Here is a 12349-nt window from a genome sequence, read left to right as displayed (position 1 = left end):
GGCAATATTTTATTTTTTTAAACCCATAAAGCTATGCTGCCTGTTAGACATTAATATAGTTACCAATAATAGAATTTGCTCTTAGCTACTGCTAAAAAGGGTTAATTTAATCTGTGAAGTTGCTTGACTGGATGTAGTTTTGTATTGCTTTACTTTTTACATAACCCCTATAATATCATCAAAACAGATGTCTAAGAGATCTTTCATTCAATAGTCCCTCAATGAATGCTTATAAAAACAGTGTACTAGTTTCAGTAAAGTTTCTATTGTATCCAGTCTGTGCATACTTCGGTGCTTCTAGTTTTTGAAATATATGTGAAATGCATAATGATATGCATTTTATTTTTAAGCGAAGATGTCGATTTTGCCGCAAAATAGTTGTCTTCTGGCAAGACCCAAGCTAAAATAAAACTTGTAATAGCATAGAAGGCCCATCCAGGCTGTACAGTTTTGTTTCTGTTGCAATGCTACACTCCATGAATTCCAGTTTATCTCTAATTATTCCTGTCAATACTTCACTGCTAAAGATTGTCTTTGCTCTTCCGGAGGCTGTTATAGGAGAAAACACCCTCCAGGGATTCAAGACAAAGTTAGACAAGTTCCTGCTGAACCAGAACGTACGCAGGTAAGGCTAGTCTCAGGGCACTGGTCTTTGACCTAAGGGTCGCCGCGTGAGCGGACTGCTGGGTACGATGGACCACTGGTCTGACCTAGCAGCGGCAATTCTTATGTTCTCATTGAATACTGTATGTAATTATGGTCTATTCTGATATTTGTAGTACTGAATGAGATATTGAATATAGACACATTCATATTAAGTCCTAGTAATATAAAAATAAAGTTAAGAATTTTGCCTCTTCTTTATCGTCCCTCCAGACCAGCACAGCAGGTGGAGACCAGCACAGCAGGTGGAGACTGAGAACACATTGACTTTTGGCAATAGTATAAGTGGGTTGTTCAGCTCCATCTACAATCAGTCTGTTCTCAGTCTCCAGCAGGTGGAGGTGGTAAGTCTATGTAGTCTTTCCTCTTGTTAGTAGGGCCTGTTGTATTTGATTAGTAGCCTTTATTGTCCCTTTTTTTTTTTTTTTTCCTGTATGTATAGAGCCTGAGGGGACCCATTTGGGGGTCTGTCTGACCTCGGGAGTGCCACACTTGGGTGGCCAAATCCCTCCCCCTATTTTTCCCCACCTCCCCAATTTTTGTTTGTTTGAGTCTGGATCAACCCCAGTGGATAGTGTTTCTCACGGATACCAGTCTCCTCAGTTGTGGAGCCCAATATCTTGGTTGCTCGTCTCAGGGCAGTTGGTCGCCAGTGGAGGCTTCATGGTCAATCAATATTCTGGAGATCAGAGCCATTCGGTTGGCATTGGTAGCTTTCCAGTCATTGCTGGAGTGCAAGTTGATTCGGGTTCTCTCCGACAATGCCACAGGAGAACCAAGAGACATCTGGTAGCGCAGGAGGAAGCTCTTCTCATGGAGTGGGCAGAGGCTCACCTTGACATCTTGGCTTCCCATCTAGCGGGAGTGGAAGATGTCCAGGCAGATTTCCTCAGTCGTCATGTGCTGGATCCCGGCAAGTGGTATCTCGGGCTAGAAGCCTTCGAGTTTATCATTCAGTCGTTAAGTCAACCGATCGTGGATCTCATGACTACGCATGTCAACACCAAAGCGCTGAGGTTCTTCAGTCGGCACAGATTACTAGGCCGAGTGGCTGGATGCTCTTGTTCATGCTTGACCAACATATGGCCTGCTGTATGTTTTCCCTCCATGGCCACTGGTGGGCAGAGTTCTTTGCGTTGCACAGCATGCAGGCTCCGTGATCCTGGTGGCTCCTGACTGTCCCAGGCACCCGTGATACGCGGATCTGCTTTGTCTTTTCATGGCAGATCTTCTTCCTCTGCCCCTCTCACCTGACCTTCTGACTCAGGGTCCCATTCCCATGTTCAATCCGGGTCTCTTGTCTTAACAGCTTGGCTCTTGAAAGGGAACACCTAAGTAAGAAGGGATATTCTAATAAGATTATCTCTACCCTTTAAGGGCTCTTGGAGGCTTTACACCTCTCTGGCCTATGTGCGCATCTGGCGTCTCTTTGAGGAGTGGTGTTCTGCTCGTGATGTGGTGTCCCTTCGAGTGTCTTTGCCTCGCACCTTAGAGTTCTTACATGATGGCCTGGATGGGACCATGCCTGGTCCTCTATGGGTTCAGGTGGCAGCCTTGTCTTCTTTAACATGATCTGTTGCACGGTCAGCATTTGGCCTCTTCTCCGGATGTGGTCTGTTTCTTGAGAGCAGTAAAATTGCTCTGGCCTCCAGTTCATTCTTCTGTTCCGGCCTGAGATCTCAATCTGATTCATAGTGCTAATTCATTCTCCTTATTGAGCCTCTCAGCTCCTGATCATTGAAGGACTTTACTCTCAAGGCTGTGTTTCTGGTGGCCATTACTTCTATGAGACGTGTTTCCAAATTGCAGGTCTTTTTGTGTAGGCCTCCCTTCCTGGAGTTCATTAAAGAGCGGGTCATGCTGCGGCCAGTTTCTCCTTTCTTTGTAAGGTCATTTCTCCTTGTCATGCCAACCAGTCAGTTTCCCTTCCGGTATTGGGTAGTTGGAAGGGCTCTTTGGAGCAGAGACAATTCCGCGAGTTAGATTTCTATGGGGTCTTTTGTGTTTACGTTTAGCAGACTCGGGAGTTCCATAAATTGGATTGTCTTTTGTTCTTCTCGCAGGTCCTCGTAAGAGGGATGGTGCTTCTAAAGTTAGATTATGTGCTGGATCAAGGAAGCTAACGCTTCGGTGTATCTTCATCAGAAGAAACCTGTTCCGGATTTTCTCAAATCTCATTCCATTCAGGATCAGGCAGCCTCTTGGGCTGAGGGTTCTCTTTGGCCTCCGGTGGATATCTGTAAAAACTGCGGTTTGGTCTTCTCTCCATTCCTTTGTTCGCCATTACTGTGTAAACAGTGGATGTTCAGGCACATCTGGGACATAGTATTCAGTGAGCATGTTCTTGTGGCAGTACTTCGGGGGTCCCACCCATGATGGGTACTGCTTTGGTCCTTCCCGTCCATCTGTGCCAGTTTGGAGAGACAATAAAGAAGAAGAAATTAGGTTCTTACCTGCTAATATTCTATTAGTCCCTCCATACCAGCATAGAACCCGCCCTGTCATTTTGCTTGGTTTTTCGTGGTCTGTTTTTCTTGGTTTTGGGGTGTATAATAGGAGCAGCGGTGTTTAGTTCGTCTGACTTAGCTAGCGACCTGTGGGGGACACTTCGAAGGCTTTTGTTCTCATCGGTATCCAACAGTGTCTCCCTGTCCAATCCAGACAACTATTTTGTCTTCATTTTTGTGGAGAGTTGTGTTTATAGTTCAAGGTGAAGTTGGTGCCAATAGTCTGCCTATATCTATAGACTAGAGAATGACACGGGGAGCGATCCCCGCAGGGAGCCGCGGCGTGGCTGCAGTTTGGCTGCGGGTTATGGTGACTCCAAAGCCAAATCGCCGCAGACACGGGGACAAAAGTTTTCACCGCCCGCAAAAACGGTGAAAAGATTTGTCCCCGCAGGCCAATGTACCCCCTTCTAGGAACCGCTATTTACCTGTGTTTCACCGTGCTCCTCATTTGTCAGATCAACCCTTCCTGCCAATAGAACCCGCCCCCCCCCCCCCCCCCGACGATCGCCGGCAGGAAGGTGCTCAGCCCTTCATGCCGACAGAACCAGCCCTCCCCAACGATCGCGGCAGGAGGGTACCCATCCCCTCCTGCCTACCCCAACAGCCCCCCCGACGATCGCAGCAGGAGGATATCCAACCCCTCCTGCCAGCTCCCCAACAGCCCCCCTATGATCACTGGTAGGAGGGTGCCCAACCCCTCCTGCCGGCACCCCCAACGGCCCCCTATATCGCCAATAGGAGGGTGCCCAACCCTCCTGCCGGACCCTCCCCCAACAAACCCCGCCATCCCGAAACACCACCCTTAGTCTTACTTTCCAAGTTGGACCGGACAGCTCCTCGCTCGTCTGGCCAGCAGGCCTGCCTCCGTCCAAATGAGGCGGGCCTGCCCCTCCCCTCCCCTGCCTAACCCACAGGATCCTAGGGCCTGATTGGCCCAAGCACCTAAGGCCCCTCCTATAGCGGGAGTGGCTTTAGGTGCCTAGACCAATCAGGCCCTAGGATCCTGTGGGTTGGGCAGGGTAGGGGCGGGCCCGCTTCATTTGGACGGAGGCAAGCCTGCTGGCCATACGTGTGAGGAGCCGTCCGGTCCAACTTGGAAAGTAAGACTAAGGGGGTTCCGGGGTGGGAGGGTTCGTTGGGGGGGGGGTCCAGCAGGAGGGGTTGGGTACCCTCCTGCCGGCGATCTTAGGGGAGGCCATTGGGAGGACCGGCAGGAGGGGTTGGGTACCCTTCTGCTGCGATTGTCGGGAGGGCCGTTGGGGGGGGGTCTACAGGAGGGGTTGGGTGCCCTCCTGCCGTGATCGCTGGGGGGAGGGGAGACTTGCAGCCGTAGCCGCGGTCACTATGCTAATCACGGCAGGGAGATCTTTGCCGCGATTAGGTACAGCGGCCGCATCTACTTACCATGTAGGCTAACATTGTAAGCATTTAAAGTACATGTCGTGTTTGTTTTTGCATTGCTAGCCCCAGGGGTGGTGGAAGATTAGTGATTGAAAAACTGTATGAAAAATAACTATTTTAAATTTAGTGATCAAAATGTGTCAGTTTTGAGAATTTATATTAATTAATTTTTTCTCTGCGTGTTTTGTTTTTGTATAGTTATTAACTAATATTTAACTAAGTTTTAAAGTTTTAAAGAATGTTTCCTTTATACGTAAATAAAGAAAAGTATATAAAATCGTACCCGTATGAGGCTTTTATGTATGCAGCTGTGACGGTGACGGGGCGGTGAATGGGGTTGCAGTGGCGGTGACGGGGCGGTGAATGGGGTGGCAGTGGCGGTGACGGGGTGGTGAAGGGAATGGCGGTGACGGGGCGGTGCAGAGGATGGTGAGACGGGGACGGGGCGGTGACGGGGACCAATTTTTTCACCGTGTCATTCTCTACTATAGACCCCTGCATATAATTAGGGCTTTATAATGTGTAAATGTAGATGTTTATTTTTAAGTCAATTACTTGTTAGTGTCTGTGTATGATAATAACTGTAGCAATGTTAATGGAAAGGTGGAAGTTTCTGGTATTTTTTGCACTAGACTTACGGCAAGGATGTCTAGTCTTTGTAGACTTTCTCAATAGGATCACCCCAGTTTCTAATCTTGGTTTATATTCAAGTCAACCCTTTTTCTTCCTTTTTAGAAGGAAAAAAAGGTCACCTCAGTTTATATTCAAGTATTTATGGTATGATTATGTTAGGTGCTTACCAGTGCCTAAGTCAAACCTAAAATTCACCCAGAATCTGCCCCTAACATAGTAAATGACGGTAGATAAAGACCTGAACAGTCTATGTAGTCTGCCCATGTTATACCCATTACAAATAATTGATTAATAGCCTTCTGCTGCTGCTGGTTGTCGCGGAAAGTGTGTTCCAATCTGCATCGGGCATATTGAAATCCCTTAACAGAACTGTGTCCCCACGCAACGTGATGTTCTCTATGTCTTCGATTAATTCTATATCCTTGTCTTCTTGTTATCTTGGAGGTCTGTATACCACACCAAGATACAAGCATTTTTCGTTTCCTCTGGCCGGGTTCACCCAGGGGGATTCCCCCGTGTATCTGGCATCTGTGATTCTGGTAGTTTTGATGTCTTCTTTAGTGTATAGTGCTACCCCTCCTCCTAACTTGCCCTCTCTGTCCCGACAAAGTAAGTTGTAACCCGGTATAATCATATCCCACCCATGTGAGTCCGTGAACCAAGATTCGGATATCACCACCACGTCTAGATCGGCGTTCATTATTTCCGTCTCCAATTCCAGAATTTTATTGCCCAAACTGTGTGCATTAATATACATAGCCCTCCATACCTTATGTTTGCTAAGTCCCTTTGGGGGGGGGGGGGTTCCCCGTCTGAGTTAGTGGGACTTCTAGAGTATTGTTGTCAGTGTATACACTTACCTTGGACTCAGAAGTGGAGTTGCACTCTCCTCCGCAGGGTAGTTCCTTACTGCGCTGGTATCTGAGTGGGTACCCTCCCCCAACTTACCTAGTTTAAAGCCCTACGAAGTAGGCGGGCTAGTCGATGTCTGAAGACGTTTTTCCTCTTTTGGTTAGGTGTAGTCCGTCTGGTCCCTGAAAGTGCCTGCAGTGGTTAAGGAATCCAAAGTTCATCTCCTTGCACCATCCTTGTAGCCATTCATTAGTCCTCTGGATGCGCTCCTCCCTGGCTTTCCCCTTGTCTCTTACTGGGAGGATCGAGGTGAAGACCACCTGCGCTCCGATCCACCTCAGCTTCTCGCCCAGGGCTCCAAAGTCTTTGGGTATGTTCTCTGGGGTGTTCCTGGCAGTGTCGTTCGTTCCAACGTGGATGAGAAGCATGGGGAAGTGGTCTTCGGGCCTGAGAAGTCTATCTAGACAGGCGGTGACATCTCGGATCCTGGCTCCAGGCAGACAGCAAACCTCCCTTGATTACATATCTGGTCTGCAAATTGGTCCCTCTGTGCCCCTCAGCATGGAGTCCCCAATTACTGTCTCCCTCATGTAGACCTAAGATTTCAGCTAAAGTACAAATCTCTCCCAAGGGACTTCGTCAAAAGCCTTTTCTTAAAAAAAAATATCCAAATAAATTAGATCATCGTAACAATCACTTGATGTAAATTCCTTAAAGCAGTGTTTTTCAACAGATGTTGCCTGGTGTGCCGTATGGTGCAGACACTGATTAGGCCTCAGGCCGGGTCCCGCACGCGCTCCCATGAGACTCCCCCGGTCCCCGCTGCTGTTCAGTTTTGATCTTCTGCTCTGACGCAACCGGAAACAGGAAGTTGCAGCAGAGCAGAAGATTGAACACTGAGCAGCTGCGCGTGCATGTCGCCGAAAAACAAAACCTACAAACTAAGGTGAGGCGAAGGGAGAGAGCTGGCTAAACAGTAGGATCGATTGGGCAGGCGAGTGGTGGCTGCGGGGACCGTGCGATCGCTCGTGTTCCCGGCTCAAATTGGAAGGAGGGAGTGAAAGGGAAAAGGATTCTGGGCCAAGGGGATGAAGACGGAAAGAAAAACCCACAGCAGGAAAGAAAGGGAAGGACAGGCAGCTGAGCCAGATGCTAGAAGCAGGGGGGGGGGAGGAAGAAAGAGGGAAAAAAGCTAGATGGGGTTGAAAAGAAGAGACACACTGGTATGGAAGAGGAAGATAGGGGAAATCTGGACACAGGAAGGTAACAGAAAGAGGGGAAATTATGTGCATAGGGCATAGGGACAGAGACATAAAGGGGACATGCCATGGGGATGGTATATGGACACAGGGGGGGGGGCAATGACAGATACATAGGGGAGATATTAGAAATGGAGAAAATAGGAGCACAGAAGCGAGATGGTTTGTGGGGATGGGACAGGGACCGAGCTCGCAGGCTCCAGTGGCTTGCACAAATTACATTGTAACGTGCCATGAAAATAAGAGGGAGGAAGGTAGATAGATAAGCCACGTGAGAGGAGCTGAAGGGTAGTAGAAAGGAACAGATGGTAAAGGAGGGAGGGAAGGGTGGTGGTGGAAAGGAATAGGACAGACATTGAAGGAGGGTGGAGAGGAACAAACCCCGAAGGAAAATGTGGAAGACAGAGTGGGAAGAAGACAGATGCCAGACTATGGGGGAGCGGAGGGAAGAAGATGGGTGCTAGACCAATTGGGGGGGGGGGTGAAGGGAGAGGCACAGTAACAGCAAATGGAAGACGTAGAGAGAAGACACACAGTGGATGGAAGGAATTGAATGAGAAGATGTGGAAAGCAGAAACCAGACAACAAAGGTAGAAAAAAAAATTATATTTATTTATTTATTTTTTGCTTTAGGATAAAATAGTATATTAGTTGTGTTGATAAAAATTTATAAACAAAGCCCTGCCAGCTGAACATCTCTTTCTCTAGTTCAGCAGCAGGAACTTTGATTTATAAGAAAGGAATAAGCTAAATATTACAGTACTAAGGCTTATATGGATGCAGCGGGGACGGTGACGAGGCGGTGAATGGGATGGCAGTGGCGGTGACGGGGCGGTGAAAGGGATGGCGGTGACGGGGCGGTGAAGGGAACGGCTGTTGACGAAGAGCTACGCGTGTGTCTTTCTTCGATTCCAGCCAGAATATCAGCTTTGTGTTCAGCCAAACAGGCCCAGGTTTCGCACTGAATAAAGTATTTTATAATTTTTCACTATTCTGTTTACTTAATATTTCATAATAAAGTAATTATAAAATACTTTCTTTGTGTTTATTTGATTCCTATTCAAGAGAATTACTTTATATATAGTCAATATAGGCACAGAGTTAAATTTTTTAACATTTTCTAATGGTGGTGTGCCTCGTGATTTTTTTCATGAAACAAGTGTGCCTTTGCCCAAAAAAGGCTGAAAAACACTGCCTTAAAGGAGTCAATGTTTGCTGAGATCCATCTTTAACCCCTGTCCCTAAGGGTTGCTTGTTATGTTTTCTCAGTGCAGATGGGGAGATGCAGGCCTCAATGTTTCTATTCTCATACTATTGATTCCATTATTTTATAATGGTGTTAGATTAAGAGATTTGTGCAATCATATTTTATTTAAATTTTAACACTGGAGAAAATGCTTGCATTATCCTACATCTTGCATTATCCTACATCCTGCTTCCATTATCCTACATCTTCATCGGTCAAATTTGAGTTTATTCCAAATTCACAAATGTTACTTTGCTAAAACCATACTATATTTAGCCTTGTGCTTTCAGAAGACATGAATCAGTTTTTCCACAACCTTTGTCCATAGGGGAAGGTTCAAGAAAAAGTAGCACAAGTCAAACTTCCCAAAAGGCACAGTTACTTACCATAACAGGTATTATCCAGGGACAGCAGGCAGATATTCTCAACATATGGGTGACGTCATCCACGGAGCCCCGATGTGGACAGCTTCACAAGCAGACTTGCTTGAAGAACTTTTAGAAAGTTTGCGACTGCCGCCCCGCGCATGAGCAAGTGCCCTTCCACCTGAGGTAGGGCGCGTGTCTCCTCAGCGTCTCCTCAGTTCAGATAGCTAGCTAAGAAGCCAACCTGGGGAGGTGGGTGGGTTGTGAGAATATCTCCCTGCTGTCCCTGGATAACACCTGTTACGGTAAGTAACTGCACTTTATCCCAGGACAAGCAGGCAGCATATTCTCAACATATGGGTGACCTCCAAGCTAACCAGAATGGGATGGTAGAAGTGTTGGCAATTCAGGAGAATAAATTTTGTAATACTGCCTGGCCAAAGTGGCCATCCCATCTGGAAAAAGAATCCAGACAATAATGAGAGGTGAATGTATGAACCGAGGACCAAGTGGCAGCTTTGCAGATTTCCTCAATAGGAGTAGATCTAAGGAAAGCTACAGATGCCGCCATGGCTCTAACTATATGGTCTGTGACTCAACCCTCTAAATGCAGTCCAGCCTGAGCATAGCAGAAAGAGATGCAAGCAGCCAACCAGTTAGAGATGGTTCGCTTGGAAACTGGATGTCCCAAATTATTTGGATCAAAGGAGACCAAAAGTTGAGGAGAAGATCTCTGTGGTTTAGTCCTTTGTAAGTAGAAAGCCAAAGATGCTTGCAGTCCAGAGTATGAAGAGCTGTTTCTCCAGGATGAGAATGAGGTTTTGGAAAAAACACTGGAGTACAATGGATTGATTGAGATTGGTACAATGGATTGGTTGTTGTGAAACAACTTTTGTTAAGAACTTAGGATGAGTACGGAGGACCACCTTGTCATGATGGAATACTGTGAAAGGTGGGTATGCTACTAAAGCTTGTAACTCACTGACTCTGCGATCAAGGAGGATGAGGACAGAATACAGCCCTTTTGATTTGTCCATGAGCAGGCCATTGGAGACTCTAGTTAAGGGTGGTTTCCATAGAATGAAGAGGGTGAAAGCCCAATTGAAGCGGTTCGAGGATAGATAGCACCTGGAGTACTGTGTCCAGTACTGGTCGCCGTACCTCAAGAAGGACATGGCGGTATTTGAGAGAGTCCAGAGAAGAGCAACTAAGCTAATAAAGGGTATGGAGGACCTCTCATATACTGACAGACTGAAAAGCCTGGGGCTTTTCTCCCTGGAAAAGCGGAGACTTAGAGGGGACATGATAGAAACCTTCAAAATCATGAAGGGTGTAGAAAAAGTAGATAAGGACAGATTTCCCAAATTATGGGGAACTACAAGTACAAGGGGGCACTCGGAGAAATTGAAAGGGGATAGGTTTAGAACAAACGCCAGGAAGTTCTTTTTCACACAGAGGGTGGTGGATACATGGAACGCGCTACCAGAAGAAGTGATAAGCAGGAGCACAGTACAGGGCTTCAAAGAAGGTTTGGATAGGTACCTAGAGGACAAAGGGATTGAGGGGTACAGATAAGAGTTGAGGTAGGTTATAAGGATAGGATTAGAGGTAAGTTACAAAATTAGTCTGGGACCACTGTTCAGGCGATAGGCCTGATGGGCCGCCGCGTGGGCGGACCGCTGGGCAGGATGGACCTCTGGTCTGTCCCAGCGGAGGCACCTTCTTATGTTCTTATGAAAGAAAATCAAGACAACCGTGGTGAACAGCACGTTCAAGTAGCTTGGATAAGGGGAGGAGGGAGGTGGGGGGGAGATAGTTGGAGGGTCAGATACGGTCCAGTGAGGGTTTTCTTGGGTTTTTTTGAGAAGCGGCTTTAACTACGTGTAAATAGGTGATGTTTACTCTGCTTAGCCTTTTCAGTTTGGAGATGCCATAGCAAAGAAAATTGAGTTAGACTCTTTTCAGGTTTTGTATTACTTAACCATGTGCCTGGTAGTGGAGAGATTAATGTTGCTATTAAACTTAAGGACATGAGAATCAGAATATTTATATATTTTCATATGGTTAACTTTCAAGGAAAATGTTCTAGTTCTGATCTACACCTGTTGTTGGGAGGGAGATGGGGTTTAGTAGATGCGGAACACGCTTAATTCATAAAGATCCATGAGCATCATCCGAAGATGTGTTGTGCCTATAAAAAGGTTGACAAATCTAGCAGACCACCCCAGCACTATGTGGATAATAGTGGGGCAGTCTGAGGGCATTTCCAATAGTGTCTCAGTTAGTTGCAATATTCAGTCCATAGTTAATAGGACTCTAAATATCATTAAAGAGTGAGATGATGCGTGAAGTTTTAAATTGTGGTTTTCCAACTCACCTTTCCAAAAAAATAAAAAAGGATTTAAAAACTAAAACAAACTTTTAAGAAAGAAGATGAGGCAACTGAACCAGGAATCAGGCAAGTTCATATTTTAAAATTTCATCTATTTTCTTGTTTGCTTAGTACTTGGGGATTTTTCTTCTGTGTGTACATTTGTTTGGGTAACATTTTGATTAGATGAGTCTTGTATTAAACAGTACCAAGAGGTTTTGGTTTCTGGCACAAGAGAAATGTAATCAAAAGGCATCTCCAAGAGAAATGTCATTACTCCAACCTACAGAAAAGCCAAAATGTACTGGTGCCAAGTGATGTCAAATCAGAGCATAACTTCTACTACAGCCAGGGCACTTCTCGTGATGGTTTGGATGGATGTGGCGATGCACGGCAGCCAGGTGCTCTCCTCTGGGTTGGCATACCACACTTGATTCAATTGTTAAGATGAGAGCAGAAGTGATCTTCTCTAGTATTCATGCATGCTGTCATCAATAATGTATGAGTTCAGCTAATACACTTGGGAATATAATTCCATAATCACACTTTATATTTAATACAGACTTTCCTCCTCCTCCTCCTCCCGAAGATTTTCAGCGGCATAGGAGGAGGGTCCAGGCACCCCTCCTGCTCCATTTTGAAAGGCCGCCATGAGGGGGCTGTGCTCCTCCCTAGCACTGCCCGTGTACTTAGTGTCACTCTCTGGTTAAATGCTACTGAATATCCCCTCTTAGGTGACCAGAAGTCATTTATTATTTTGCACTTAAGTCATACACCACAGTTCTTCAACCTCCGGTCCGCGAACCGGTGCCGGTCCGTAGAAAATTTCTGCCGGTCTGCGCAGGGCTGGCGAGATCAAGTCGGCAGTTAAATTTCCTGCCGACTGCAGTTCCTGCTCATTAATGTTCCTCCCAGCCTCAGGCGATTAAGATAGGCTGCCGACGTCGGGGCCTTCCCTCTCTGAGTCTCGCCTGTTCGGAAACAGGAAGTTGAAACAAAATAGGCGGGACCCAGAGAGTGAAGGTCCCGACGTCGGCAGCCTGTCTTGA

The sequence above is a fragment of the Geotrypetes seraphini genome, chromosome 17 (assembly GCF_902459505.1).
Source record: "Geotrypetes seraphini chromosome 17, aGeoSer1.1, whole genome shotgun sequence".
Classification (NCBI taxonomy): domain Eukaryota; kingdom Metazoa; phylum Chordata; class Amphibia; order Gymnophiona; family Dermophiidae; genus Geotrypetes; species Geotrypetes seraphini.
Note: the sequence above shows the minus strand (reverse complement) of the source record.